Source organism: Lepisosteus platostomus, chromosome 4, assembly GCF_059453375.1.
Source record: "Lepisosteus platostomus isolate fLepPlt1 chromosome 4, fLepPlt1.hap1, whole genome shotgun sequence".
Taxonomy (NCBI): domain Eukaryota; kingdom Metazoa; phylum Chordata; class Actinopteri; order Semionotiformes; family Lepisosteidae; genus Lepisosteus; species Lepisosteus platostomus.
Window position 1 is genome coordinate 65635540 of NC_142614.1, and position 15920 is coordinate 65651459.

At 36.5% G+C, this 15920-nt stretch overlaps 1 long non-coding RNA gene across 2 annotated transcripts in view; it reads left to right on the forward strand.

Moving 5' to 3' along the window:
- The first annotated feature begins 1246 nt into the window (after window positions 1-1246).
- The window catches only part of LOC148673632 (uncharacterized), a 225950-nt gene continuing 211276 nt past the window's right edge, over window positions 1247-15920 (forward strand). The window contains exon 1 of one of the 2 annotated variants that reach the window (XR_015936073.1): window positions 1247-1751. This is a non-coding gene — a long non-coding RNA (uncharacterized LOC148673632). The remainder of the gene's footprint in view (window positions 1752-15920) is intronic. The other variant, XR_015936074.1, reaches the window with a different exon arrangement.

A 15920-nucleotide genomic window follows, 5' to 3' on the forward strand; every position in this document is an offset into this window, starting at 1 on the left:
TGATCTACAAACTTAAAACTTGGTGTGGCAGGGGCTGCACGGAGAGGCGATTGTTTGACTTAACACCCCAAAGTGCATTTTAAAGGCACTTGTATATAATTTATCATAATTGTAGCTCTGAAATCTGAATCGTTGAAAAAATATTTTCCTTCTGAGTTATTTTAAAATAACATTTGAATTCACACAAATGGCCTACAGCTCAAATTTCTTGACAAATCAATTTCATGTTCTAGACCAGGGATTCACAGTCCTCCTTCTTTGCTTAAATAAGTCCTTAACCTATAGTTGCTTGGTTAGAATATCTGTATGTTTTTTTTTCTTTTGTTCTACTGAAGTCGCTTAAGAAACAAAATACAGTCAAAGGCAACTTCCTACTTTTTTAGGAACTGAAAACAAAGAGTTCAAATTAAACCTATTATTATGTCTATTAAGGGTTAACAATTACTTAATTGAGCACTCAGGTGGAACAAAAACTAGCACATGTGTTGTGGGTCCCTGGGACTAAGATTGGGAACCACTGCTCTAGAAAATCCCTGTCACCCTGCATTGGATAAAGCACTCAGGAAATGGATGGATGTCCTACAAGGTGCAGAGAGAAAGCAAGATGAGGGCAAAGCAGCACCACATGACTTTTTCATTAATCACACTCTTTGTCAGTTTCTGGATGAAGGTACCCAGCATCCTCAATTAACATAACCTTCCCAGCAATCTCAGAAAGCAGGGCCCCAGGTAAACCAGGTGACTTAACCCAGAATAGGCTGTTGTGCAATAGCTCAAGTACAACACAACCCCCCTCCCCCTCCCACCTTTAAATGTAAACTGCTTTGATGCAACTACTTCCTATATATCATAATTTATATATTCAGTATTTTTTTAAATTTTTACTTTATTTTTACTGATTTGGTTTTACTCCAAATGTACTGTAGTGGACTCCAATGAGCAATATTATGACATCTTATTGATCTAAAACATTTGACATGTTAAGCGTGGTGAGGCTGACTACAGGAGGAATATACTTGAGTTATGGGATGATACGAAATACTTATATACAAATAGGCTTTCTTCAGGATATGTGGTCCTTTTAAGATAGAAATGACATTCTTGAATCCAGTGTCAAGGGTCCAGAATCACATTCCAGGCCTAACTGTAGTTTGTTCATTTACAGAAAGATGTATGGATACATGCTTTATGTCTCCCATTATTTGATTGAATTTTTAAAATTGATTATATATTTAATATACATACATATATATATATATTTATAGCTACCTGAGAATCTGCAGACAATTCACCTTAAATGTACTGTACAGTATACCTTATATCTCATAGTGGACTAAACTTCCTTTAATGCTTCAGTTTCTTTAAATCTATTCTTATGTCTGTGAAGGAGTTGTGTTGTGTAGCAAGGGTCTAGTTCAGTTATGAAAGCAATGAAATGAACCTCGCTGCTTTCCTCCTGAAGAAGCCGATTCTCAGTGTTTACCTCAGTTGCTCTGTTTTGCGGTGTAAACAGGAACCTCAGGGTGTGCTTTGAACAGGAAACAGGGTGAAGAAATGCTGTCGAGAAGTCAAGAAGAAATGTGTGTATAAACACCTGGGAGGAACTCAAACCCCCCAGAAGGCACAGGTCGAGCTGCTGTGTAAGATATTTTGAGTGGGAAAATAAAAGTTAATGTTCCACTGTACTCTGGCAGCAATTTGGATTTTGTGTTTCTTGACCAGCAGACCAGCGCTATACCTAAATGACACAGGTAAATGAACTCAATTTAACTTCTGCATACTGTGAGGTCTTGGGTGAACTAGGCATGTGAATAAGGGAAACTTTATTTTATTTTTACTCATTGTTCTTCCTCTTTTTCTTATTGATCCTTGGCTTGTGAAGGAGCGCTGTTTATCTTTCACTGAATGCTATAGCACCTGCCCGTCGAAGGCAAAATAGTCAACAAAGAAGAAGTGTGTGAGAAAAAAACATTTACTGAATATCTTCAAGACTAAATAAGTAAAACATACACTTTGTTTTTTTTTTCAGATCTCTTTAGTGTGATTGAAATGGTCTAGGTTTGTTGATATCATTCCCCCTTATGTGGGTTATCAGTCATATGGAAAGTATATGTAGCCACAATACCTTTAGCGCCATCACACTACTGTATTGTGGTCATACAGTATATAGCTGTGATTTTCATTGAACTATATAGTAGGCTGTTGTGGTGCCATTTGAGTGCTATAAATTCGAGAAAATGGGGGTTATTTACATTTTGCAATGTGCAAAGTTGATTGGTAGGTTAATGTACCATCATGTATTAAAATATATGATATATTATATATTATTAACATAATATATTTAAGACCATATATATATTGTCTAAAAATACTGGTTGTATATTGTTCAGGATGCATAGCTTAACCTAATAGCATCTATTCATATTTAATTATTGAGAACTGGGTGATAGTCTGACTTTGGATTTGTTTGTAATATGATCTGGAGAACTGAAGGCACCAAACACTTGTCCTGTAAGGACATAAGAAAGGTTACAAATGAGAGACGGCCATCTGGCCATTCCAGTCCATTTAGTACTTAATTGAATCCAAAGATCTCTTTCAGGCATTTTGTGTTAGAAACCATAGTACTGGCTTCAACAACAGAGCTGGGCAGCTCTTCCTGTTCTCAGTTTAAGTCTTATTTTCACAGTTTCCACCTGATCCCTCTTGTTCGGGTTTCACTGTGCTTTCTAAAGAAATCTGCTGTGTCTGACTTTGGCCAAGGCGTTTCAGGATTTAAATTCTTGTTTCAGCTGCCTTCACAGTCTTCTCTGTTCAAGACTGAAAGGGTTCCATTCCTTCAGCCCATCAGTGTAGGTGTAGGACATTCACTTAAGGTTATTCTTCTCAGAGCAGCAATAACTTTTAATTACAATTTCTTGCTGAGCAGCCCCTAGGAGCTCAATCTGCTGCAGGAGTACCTGTGGGGTAGCCAATGTAGGTCTCCCTTGCTAATTCAATCCCAGCATATCCCATGTACTGTACACTTGAGCCATTATGTGCTGCCAGAATGGATGTTCTACTCTCAGTGAGCAAATGCAACAGGCTGAATTAAGCTTGTCTGAATTTTAATTTCTGTTTGTATTTGACAATACAATGCACATTCAACTAAGTAAGTCTGCTGATTAAAAAAAAATCTGATTAAGATTCATTGTAACACTCTGAAAATCCAACTGTAACTAACATGAAGTTTATAGTCCTGCTTTATAGTGATAATTTCCATCACATTTACGCTGTATTTCTTGACCCTTCTTTCTGTTTTGGTGCTCTAAGGCTGTGGAATAGCCTTCCAGTTCATATTATGTCTCAGTCAGTGTTTTCAAACCCTGCGTTAATTTACTGCATTCATTTCTGATGTAAAATGCTTGAGGTAATGAGTCATGAAGGCATAAACCAATTATCTGCATAAAATAAAGATTATTATTAAACCTTACTGAAGATTGTAGCTTTTGTTGGACTTGCTACAAGACTCAAATTTCTTCTTTTGAGCCTTCCATATGAACAATCCAAACTGATGTGTAGGTTTCGTGTCATTGGTAACAATTAGAATTTTACAAGGAAGAAAAAAAGTGCTAGAACTTAACATGAATAACCCTTTTGCCATGACAGATATGCTTATAAAATAAAAAATAAAACCATTGTTTTCCATCCTGTTATATTCAAGCTTCAATACAGTATAGATAGATAAGACTTTATTGATCCTGAAGGGCAATTGATGTGTTACAGTAGTCCAGCCCAGGACAAGCAAAAAGACAGACATCAGAATAGATGAAAAATTAGAATACGTACAGTAATACAAAATAAATATAAAATAAATAAAAATAATATCATAATATATATCATATTATATCATAAAGAACTACATTATATATTTGTTTGAATGGACTACAGTACATATAAAAACATATTTGTAAAATGCACCATGTAAATTATTCTGTATTGTGGTTATTGTGTCTTTTCGAATGGAATAATCATCTATATAGGCAGAGCTAGATATGAAAACAGTAGAGAGTAAGAGAATGTCTCCATTAAGACCTTGAATTATATAGTTTTTTTTAGTGCATTCTTTCCTTGAGAGGAGCAAGTTTACACAATGCCCACAACTGAATTGTTCATCGTTGTCCACTAAGAGGAGCTCCAACACAAAAGAATACTCTGTGCAAAGTTTCGTTCCTGTTGTTTCCTTTGTAAATGCCCGTTTTAAAGCAATTAGATGCTCTAGAAAAGAACAACATGCTTGATATTTTAAAATCCTAATTTACATTCAGCTTACATTTTCTGACCCATTTATTTTGGATTACCAATATTTATTCTTTTTTATATGAATGTTTGATGCTACAGGGCATTTCCAATACAGTGGGAATATCTACAATGTAGGCAGTGCTCAGCGCAGTGCAGCTTTATCCCTTCTCAGATGCCCAAGGTTGACTGGTGGGTAGCAGCTGTTGGTACCTGGTGGCCTTTTGCCTAGCTGTAGCAGAGTAGATTGTCCACCATTTCTGACAACCACAGTGGAGGATTTCCTCTCGGTGTCGAATTATTCCAAATCTAATATTATGACTCAGGGAATCTGAAGTCCTTTTCTCTTGTTTATGATTCCAGAAATCGAACAGTCATTTGAGACCTCTATTGAATGACCTTAGTACATCTTAAAGGTGTGCACTGGAGTCACTTAATACTTTCAAGATTCTTTTGTCTTCTCACACATCAACCCTAATACAGTACCTTGTTTCTGAAGTGACACAGGGACAATAATTGATTTTACTTCAAAAGTGACAGTGGGTGTAGAGGATAAGGGTCAGGTAAAACAGGGTCAGGCAGACTTTATGACTCTTATCATTTTTGTCAAGAAATTCCAGCAACTCGACAACTTAAGTGAAAATGTCAATTTTATGACGGGAGCAGATTTGATAAACCCTTCATGGATTTTAGGTGAGAGCTGTGCAGAGCTCAGTGAAAACTGAAAATCAATACCCCCAGCTAAAGGAGCTGGCCCGAGCAAAGACTGAGCTACAGTATGATAACAGGTTCAAGCCTGGCTCATGTCTGCATCTGGCTCTGAGTGGGAATCCCCAGACGGAGGCTCAGCTCAGCCCAGCCCACGGTAGGGTGGGATAATTCGGTCAGGGCTCTCTCGACTCTCAGCAACTCTTCTTGGCCTTCTGGGCATGGGATACAGGTTTGAGGTGCTGAGTGTAAATGGCATGTCCCTCTTTCCTGTCAGACCTCCTGTAAGCTTGAACCTTCCTCGTTCCTACTGTAGGTGTGGCTACATACTGTACAGTAGGTCGTCGCTGTAAGAGCTGCAAACGCGTACTTGGTAATTCCAAATTGGGTGGGTTTAACAAAAATAAAGGTTTTGTGTAGAATATCCTTCACAACATGTGACACAGAGTTATGAAAACGTAACTGGACGGAAATTAAAATAGTCATGAAGCTAAAAATCTTCCTGACAATTTTGCATTATAGTAGAAAACTATAGTTAATAGTTAAAGATTTCAATGTTAAAACAAATACATTTTCAAGTGTTTAGATCACACCTGGTTTTAAGCATGTATTAGTTGTTTAAATAAGATGTTAAATGATTAGTGAATGACTAATGAACTTCTCTTTTTAATGAGGGATCCCACTTCTTTAAGTGTTAGTCTTAAAAGTGGGTAATACCGCATTAAACTAGTCTGATGGCCAAATTGTTTATGCGACTTGCTTATTTCCATGTAATACTCATTCATTTGCATATCCTAATTGACATATAATTACAGTAATACCCACCTACACCAGGAATTACCAAAGACAGCACCTTCAAATGACACTCATTACTGTCAAACTGGCCTTAAATCTGTGATAATTTGTTGTGTCGGTGTACTGCATAATTAGCAGTGAAACTTAAAAAAAACTGTTTTGGCCTAAGTAGATGGAAGAAATATGGACTAAAAAATATGGAAGAAACCCCGCTTGTAGTGTACATTATTTATCATTTCAATTTTTTAGATGTGTTGAGAAACATTTACCAAAGAAGCAATCCTATTCTATGTCAACCCAAGAAAAACCTTCTTACAATTGAATTTATTGTAATGTGGAATCAGTGACTGAGAGTACTGTATGTCCTGCCTAATGTCATGGACTATGGTGATGGAAACAAGAAGTCTCAACGACTTCTACAGGTTTTTTCCATTCTTGGGATATTTTGGGTCACTTTGTCATTTGAACTGAGAGAATCAACCATTTTGGTGCAGCCCACACAGAATTTCTCAAAAAAGAGAACTTTCTATTAACGTCACACTGATAACTTTCAGTTTGAGGTGCAATATTTGATTAATTTTTGTAACTGACGAGATGTGGATGGACACTCTATCAAGGATACTTGGTATATTCTCCTATAAAAAGTACTTTCAGGTAATAAAACTTCCCTCACATTTTATTTCTTTAATTATGACCTTAATTGCAAACACCTGAAACTGTATGGTTCAGCTGTATAAATCTGATGAAGCAGTATCACAATACAAAATTGGTTTTATTCAGTTGTAATTTTATGTGTTTCAATAACACTGCACTTGCGAAAAAGGAGAAATCACTGCTTAGTTTTTTTTTGTTTTTCATTGTGATCAACATAATTATGAGTAGAATTATGAAACAGGGCGCCCCTGAAAATACAATTAATAGAAAGAGGCAGAGAAATGCGATTAATTGAAAATCGCTTTTATTTTTTTTTAAATTATTTTATATTTGGTTTTTAAATGCACTTATGGTACAGATCACTTGTGTGTTGCATACGACAAAAACAAACAACGGTTTTACGAATATTTTGAAGTCCATTAGAAACATTCATTGAGCTTCCGATATTTCACTTCATTCCCTGTGGCTGCAGAAAAGATCAGATTGACAGAGCAAACAGGGTAGTCTGGCCTACAGCTGGTCTTATCAATGAAAGCTTTGAAAAAAAAAAAACACCCACTCTCTCAGTGTATTTCCTGGGTGTGAAACCTGGCAAACAGGAATGAAAGCTTTGAGGTTCATTGCTCAACAGGAATTGTGCAAAGAAAAAAAAAAAGATGTGTGGGTGTAGAAGGTGCTTTTCATGTGAACTGCTCGATCCTGTACGATCTATTGAAATGTGTGCTGTGCTGCAAGTGCAGTGTATTGGCCAGCCACTTGAGTGTGTTCAGCTTTGTTTTCCGGACATGTGCTCTCAGAGCTCACGAAATCCATTCTTTAGGAAGGTATGGGTGTTATATTTGTAATAATGAGATATGACGCTTTTGCATCTAAGTGAAATCAATAACGTCTGTTAAGTCCATTGATTTGCCTTTTCGAAGCAAGCTGTTATGTAAATCTTCCCTTCCCTCAGATTTATGCCTGCAGGTCACCTGAGTCTTAGAAGGCATAGAGATCAAGAGGGAAACATGAAATGACATTGTACAAGTAGAAACCCAGGAGGCCACCCTGTCATTTGTAATTCTTTAAATTGATTCTTGTCCATGTTGGTACAGTACATCGTAAAAGGCTTCTGATAGATGACTGGGGAGCATCCTCTCAGTGGGAAGAAAAAGCAGGGTAAATCCCCACAGGAAGAGGGAGTCCTGTGCTCTGCAGCTTTTGGAACACTGAAACACGCTGAAACACCTCCGCACTTCATCTCTTCTCTCGCTGACTTGCGCAGCAGATAAACATCAAACAAACCCATGATGTAGGCAGGGACCTCATTCAACCCTGAGACATACTGTACAACACAGCAGCATTCAATCGCATGGAGCAGTTCTCAGAGGTTAAGATGGAACTGTTATGGGGATGTAAATCCCCAGAGCACTTGAAAAGTTCCAGCTCAATCCAGCCAGCCTTTTCGTATAGTGTCTTTGGTGCTTGTTTATGCTGTGCTAGAGAGTCTCTCAGAAGTGCCTGAGATGGCAATTTGAATCCACGCTTCGCTGTTGACAAATTAAATATCGTCTATAATCGTCTATAATATATGTATATAACTACATGAGCTTGTACTCATTTGCTAAATAATTAACAGCAACATACAGTACAAGTACAGTGAATGCAAGGCAGGGATTTGTAAAGTAATTTATAGTAACTAACCTTGATTAATCATTGTTTTGGAGCATTTGAATTATCATCCTTCTCCCTGGCATGCAGCTGCTTCTCTTCCTATGTCTGAAAGGTGGAGTGTCAACTACTGTACAGTGCTCACCTGGATAGGAAAACTGGGCAGGCTAAGAGCAGGTATCTTCAAGACAGAGGCCTACAGCTGATGATAAAAATGTAACATGTAGTGACTAATAATTAACCAGTCCCCTGTATGCCCCCAACTGAACTAAATTCATAGTTAGTGTTAGTAAAAAATAACGCATTATAATAAAGAATATCGTCTGTAACAGGTACAAAGGTAAGAATACATAGTTTTTATTTGCTCTTTGAAAGCAATGAAATGCTATTTTCAGCCGTGTCATGATTTTAAAAAGATATAGAGCCTTAATAATTTTCGGAGGCGAAATGAAATTATTAGGTCAACACAAAATTAACCTCTCTGTCAATAAAGTAATCTGTCCTAAGGAAAAGTAGGAATTGGCAGAAAAGGTCAATGCCTGATTGAAGTGAAGTATAAACAACTCGAAGGAAAATGCAGAAACAGAAAACTCTATTGCTCAGTTAGAAATGGTAATAGTTTACAATACGTGGTTGATTATATTAAAAAAATAAGATCATTAAGTTTTCTCTAAATTATCAGCATTCTATACTTTTTATCAGTCAAAGTAAGGCATTGCCAGCTTTGGAAGAGGTAGTAATTTAAAAACAACTTTAATAACTTCAATCTTTCTGAAATCATATTTTGCTGTGAGTAATGCTTCTTTAGTACTGTACAGAGATTTATTTCCAGGATGAACAATAGAATTAGCATAACATGCAGGACAGAAACATTTGGGATGAAAAAAGGGTGGTTTGTATCCTATCTTGAGGAGGAGAGACAAGAAAACAAATTGCTGTACTCTGTGACATAGCTTTCAAAGGCTTTTCTATTGGCCCCTAAAGAAATGCCTTTAGAAAAATACAATGCATTTGCATTTTATTAACTCAGACACATAAGAAACACCAATTATAAACATTTCCTGCCTTTTATGCTTAATTTCTCAGTTGTGCTCCAGGCAAATTAGTTGCACACATTTAGGTTTACGATGGCTTTAAAAATGTTTAATTTGATTAGCTACAATGCCTCAGACCATTTTTGCTTTCGTTTCTTTAAAATTGTATTATTTTTTGTTTTTGCAAGACTGCTTGAGATAAAGCGTATAGCTTGCTGAAAAATTTGTTTTTCATGTGGAGAAACAGCCCTTGAATTTGTATATCTAGTTCTCGGTTCAGTGCAAAGCAGGCTGTTGACAGGCCAGGTGGGACTGTGTTTTTCTGATGGATTGGCAGGACTCCACTCTCCCCTTTCAAAATGAATTGTGACAGCTGAATATATCAGAGTGTACACCTTTATAAAAGACGTAGGTTATATAATTTTTCCATTTTTTTAAAAAAACAAAAGAAGAACCCAAGACTGGTAAGACTACATGTAATATACAACAATTCTCCTTTTAATTGTGGTTCACACTTTCGTTCTTCTTATATATGGTGGATCTTGTTGTGTTCTGAAAATGATGGATACGCTGGTTACTTACAAAGTAGAAATATTTCTCAACTTGTAGATCTTGCACTGGGGGTTTCAGCCCAGTTTTGGAGTAAACTGATCTCAGCATTGATCAGTTTAGCTGAAGCTACGTAAGACAAAGGAAATACAAATAATAATCATATACCTTTTACCCTCCTGTGGCAGGTTAGGTAAGATGGTGTGTAAAGAAGGTACAAGTTCCAGGAAATTAGGCATTTTATATGCTTTATAATGTAATAGGAAAGCAGAAAAATGGGAAAATGCCATCTTGATTAGGTAGGTTAAAAGTGTCAGAGAATATGGAGGCCCTCCATCTTCAACAGTGTGAAACATGTAAAACAGAATGTCTGTTAAACTGCACTTATTTGACAGTTAAATATCTCCTGCATCTATTAAACACTAAGCCTGCTGCTCCCTAAGCAGTGAGAGTCACAAATGATAAATTTGAATTACAGATGATAAATTCACACCTATTGTCATTAATGGGTTAATTTGGGGGAACTTTTAACTATGACTTGCTGGGTCTAAAGGTGTTTTTATAAATTCAAAAGAGCAACTGACAAATACAATTTAACAACAATATACATTACACTTTCTATTCATTACATTTAATACATGTGTGTGACAGTAGTCGTTTTCATACTCTTTTCCCTATAGATTATTTTTTCTACAGCTTTATCTGAATACAGTATTGTCTACAAAAACATAGTTCAGAATAAGGCTCCATGGCCGAAAAGTTGTGTTTTCTTTCTTGTGTTTTTTTTCAGCATGGAATAAACCTATTACTTGTTCCTTTGTTTAAAAAATGGCCACTTAAAATTGATACAGTATTTGTCAATTATTTGATTTCTGGGGGAATTAATAATCACCTTCCTTGAAATCTCAAATCTAATCCCATCAATTATACTCTGATGCTTGGTCCATAGTATTGTGCTTTATTAACCCTTAATAAATACAAAGTAAATCAGAAGTTCTCTGGTAATAACAACACGTTATGTCCCATTGTGCTGCAAATGCATAAGTGATCCCAATGAGCTAGAGACAGAACTGAATAAAATTCAGATCCCAGCAGTGCATAAACCTGGAAATATTCCAGGTTAACAAGTTAAGCACAGCGTTTTTGTATAGAACAGGTAGTTCCAGTCAACGAATCCTATTTTTCTTAAGCAAAGCAGGTTGTAGATACTGTACGTGTAGCTACAGGTTTGAAACTATGCTCTGCAGGGTGGTTCTAAAATTAACACCATGTGTGTTTCAGTCTCTTAAACCAGATTAAACAAGAAACAGGAAATGAAGTAAATAGAAATATAACCATTTAGAATATGTAAAATGCATACTTAGGTCTCATTTTGTCTAATTTTATTGTTGATAGTATTATTCCTCAGGGTAAAAATATGTCACTGACCTGGCCCAGTTTAGGAGTTTATTGTGAAGGCCTGACACTGAATGACAGTTCAGTAGTTTGGTTAGCTCCTAATGAATGCAATGTGCTGTAGAGACGAAATATTTTAAAATGTATTTGGTGTGACTCGCCTAGATGAGGAGACGGCAGTCTAGCCATGAGGACAGGCTGCCCAAACCCCCCCTCCCTATCTAAGAAGTGAGCTAAGAAGTTTGCTGTAAGGGTGTTGATGGGTTGGTGGGGGGAATGCAAGAGAGATACGGTAAAGGAAGTCCTGGGTGCGAGACCTCCATACGGTAAGTGTGCGAGATTAGGATCTAACCTTCCTTCTGAACTTCTGTTACAAACCCCATTAAGTATGAAATATTATGTGTGGCTGTTATTAACCCTTATATTCCACATGCAGTAAATTCTTAATCGTCGCCATCATCATCAGAAGAGCATCATTGTGAGCTGTGCATGTTATGCCTCAGAATGGGCTGTTTAGTCACTCATGAACTACAGGGAGTGAATGACCTCAGCACCGCCGCAGCCAGATGAGCTGATGTCATCATGACTGATAACAGTTTTCAGATGTGTTTTCCCCAGTTGTGGCCAACAGAAAGAGGGCTCATTCCATTTCACTACCAGAAAAACATCGGCATAGCTAGGGAATGGCCTTCAAAATAATCCTAGCATGATGTAAGCATGTGCTGCTTTTAAGCTTCGCTTTCAAACAACCCGAGGCATGGTCAGAAATCATTCCTTTGGACTCAAACTGTGAGAATTTGTAGTACTGTAAATAACGAGGCATTATAATATGGTATGTCTTGTTCTTTCTTGTTTATTTTAAAAATATGTCACAAACAACTAAGGCTATTGGGAAAAAAATCTAAATATTCATCTAAAATTTAAGAGGAGGAATACAGAAGTTCTGTTAACTATCCCTATGGAAACACATTTAGAAGCTTCACGACAACATCATAAACAATTACTTTTTCGAAGTCTTACACTCATTTACAGTAGTTGTTATGGAACTTTTATTTTTAAACCAGTGATTGTTGCTAATTTGAGTGCATTTAATTTTAAACTTTAGTCTTTAGAGCTGCAAAGTTGTTCAAAACAGTGTTCTGAAAAGTGTTGTGTGGACAGGTTTTTTCCCTGTATCTGTGTACTGTATCTATGCATCTATGAATACATACCGTAGCAGTATCTATGAATGATACACAGGATGTTTTCCTCAGCTCTGGCCTGAACAATGTCGAACTGTGAGTAGTAATGGAATTATTTGTAATGCAGACCTACATTCTCCTCTGAGGATTAATCTGAGACCACTAATGTGAGGTTGGAAAATGTTTGAAAGGTGAGCCACAATGCCTGCTATTTTGCTTTTTATTGATTGCTGTGTTGTGTCTCAAAACATAATGAGGCAGGATAGGAGACTACTCTGAAACCATGTCCTTCACTTCCTGCAATGTGGTAACAACATGTCAGGAAAGACATTGTTTCAGACCATGAAGCAAGCATTTTTAAAGCACAGTTCCAGATATTTAAAATAATCATTTAATTGATGTATTAAAATTGCTGGTATTCTAAATGATTCAAAATACTCACCTTGCCACATTTTTAAGCCTACAAGTAGGCAACCACAGTGGCTGGTATCCTTCACTTACCTTACTTCATGGATTAACTTTGTTCAAACCGCCTTAGGCTGACATTGTAAAAGTGTAATGAAAAAGTCGAGTTTGGACAAGTTTCCTCTTGCTTGAGTTCTGTTTTATTTTGCCGGTAAAGAGTGACAAGAATTAAGATGTCGTTTCCTCTCATCAACCTAGTAAGCTAATATTTTAATAAGTTATTATTACATTTTTGGCCTCTAGGGACTCACTCATGCTCCACAGAAGTGAACTGTTGAATCGAGGCTAAAGAAAAAATCCTGTGTTCTTGCACCAAGTTGTTAGCAAGAGTGTTGCTTGTCTGACTGATGTTAGCTCTTCTGGAGACCCTCGCAATGTTTAGCAAGGTGGATAAGCGAAAGTTACAGTTCTGCAACAGCTGTAGAGAAAAACTGTAGTTTCATGATTAGGACATAAGAAAGGTTACAAATGGAGGAGACTATTCTGTCTGGTTGAGCTCATTTAGCAACCTGAAACTAATTTAGCCAATAATTTTGTCCAAATGTTTCTCGTAGGAAGCCAGGGTGTCATCTTTAACCTCATGAATGGGATCCACCTGCACTTTAATTAACAGAAATATGGCAATGCAAACTACCGTAAATCCTATATCTGTAACTAAAGCAAAGAAAATGAATGGTGTTCATGCATTTGTATTTTGCAAAACTGTCCTGTTAGATCACCTTTTTACAGCTTTGTTATTCTACAGCCGTTGGAGGCATAAAATCTCAGGGTGTCTTCTGAGAACTCAGCGGATCTTGGTGGAAGATTTATGAGGCATAGTTTTACAGCTGTTTAATCAAGGCTGCAAGGAGTCCAGATTTTATGAGGCACCAAGTAAACATACAAGCAGTGTGCAGGGCTGTAAATACACAATTACTGGTCCTGTGAAATTTATTTATCTACCAAGGGATAAAAGTCAGAAATATAACTGGTAAAAAAGCACTATGAAATGCAAATGCAGATGAACTTTCTTGTGTTTTAAACTGTGCTAACAATATCTAAGAATTAGAGTTTCTATGTACAGTATGGTTTTGCCAACTAGTAATTGTGCTCCTAAAGTAGCACCAAATCCATGCCATGCACTTGAGATTTAGCAGGTATTTGTGTTTTTTGCACATTTGCACAATGGTCAATTCCTGTTGATATGACATGACACTCCACTTTGCTTGATAAAGTTTGAGCGATCTGCAGCTGAACTAGTATTTAATGGCTTTAGTTTACTGTTACCCTATCACACTTCTAGGAGCACTGGTGAAGCGACACTACTGATGAGAGAATCAGTGTTACAGTGTCTAATGCTCCTCGAAATGCTTCAGGCCTTCATCTTTTGTCATGTGCAGGTACTGTGTGCTGTAGTTTCCTTACTTTGTACTCTATGTTTAACTTGTAGCAGTGATTCCCCAGTTCACTACTTTCTCTTGTAATTTATCTATAAGAAATATCGGAAATCAGCTTTTTACTGCTCTGAACTTTGCTAATATTCATATTTGTATTAAATCATTTGCCACACAGCTGAATTAATTGACACCACTCATCACTATGACAGCACAATGCAAGCCTACAATACATGTCTGGCACACAGATGTTATTGAACACTGAGGACACAGCCTTGAATTTCAATGGTTTCAATAATTTCAATAGACAAAAGACTGTTTAGTATTTTTTCGTACACCCTCTGCTGCACTGTACATTTGAAAACGATGTAATTCTAAACCATTCAGAAATTTTCTCATGAAATATTTGATTTGAACAGCTTAAGAGTGACTAGAAGTGCTGTAATAACTTTAAATCCCTGTTACCTTTGTAAAACACTCTGTTATACTCCATGGGTTATAGTGCAGCACCTGACTCATTGAAATGTACTTCTCACCAATTCTAATGCAAGCAAAACAGCCTTGTTCATTGAGTAGCTAAATGTTTTCAGCTGTGACTGTTATATTTAAAGTTTCTTTTGTATGGCACAGCATTTAACAGTAAATGTGCAAAGCAGTGTCTATTTATTCACATATACTGACCTACTGCTGAATTGACAACATGCCAGAAATGGCATAAAGACATTGGATGAAATGGTGGGTTAAATTATGGGAACCAATTTTTTTTAACAGAAGGCACATCTGTTGGAAAGAAAAAGAAGAAAAAGAATACCCCAGTCTTCAATATTGTCATCTCCATAGGTGCTGTGTAGCTGAATAAATTAATCCTCATAGTTGGTTCAACACACAGTCATTGTATTTCATTGTATTTCATTAATATTGTTACAAATGGGGTTAAAATCATTAAAAAATGATGAAAATCAGGAATTGACAGAGTGGTTTAGTAAGTCATAAGTAAGATAATAAGTAATAAGTCATAAGTGAGACATAGCAACACATCCCAGTCACCTAAAGCTGTAACAACATCACAACTTTAAGACAGATCTTAATATAATTCAGTGACTTGAAAAAGTATTCCAAATCTTGCACAGTTTTCACGTGTTGATGATTTAAAGCCTGCTGTCATGATACTTTGGAATAGCGGTTAATATCTGTTATACTGTATACTAACAGAAAAACTGATAAAAGTAAATAATTGCTATGAATGGAAAGTGGAAAAGTCATGATTGCAGAAAAATTAATTTAGGTGCTCACAATTACCTTAACATGGTAATTGACACATGGCTTAACAAGCCACACAATTTGTTGAGTGGCCTCTGTCTGGTAATTACATTTGTTGTTAATTAACTAATGTATTTATAGTATGAAAATCAGACAGATCCTAAATTCTGAAGTACATTACATCTGGAGAAATCACTTGGGAGATCAGTTTTGAGTGTTTCATTACTTTAATTATATTTCACCTATGCACAAATGATGCAGTATTTTTTGGCAAAACATTACTAAAAGAAGAGTATTTGCTCTAATATTGCAAACCCTGTCAAGCAACAAATATGTATGAGTATGTATGAATGGAAAGAGTATTCCTGGCATCATCTTGCAGCATTAAAACAACCATCAGAGATGTCAATGGTGCTGTAACTCTTACATTATGTTCAGTATTCATGTGGGATTCCAAGTACTAAAGTGGTTCATTATTGTACATAAAACAAACTTATGTCTTTCAAATGTGTCCACAATTAACGCAAGGAAATGGCTTATGCTATAGTAATCCTGCTCCGTGCAAAAGGAACCGCAGG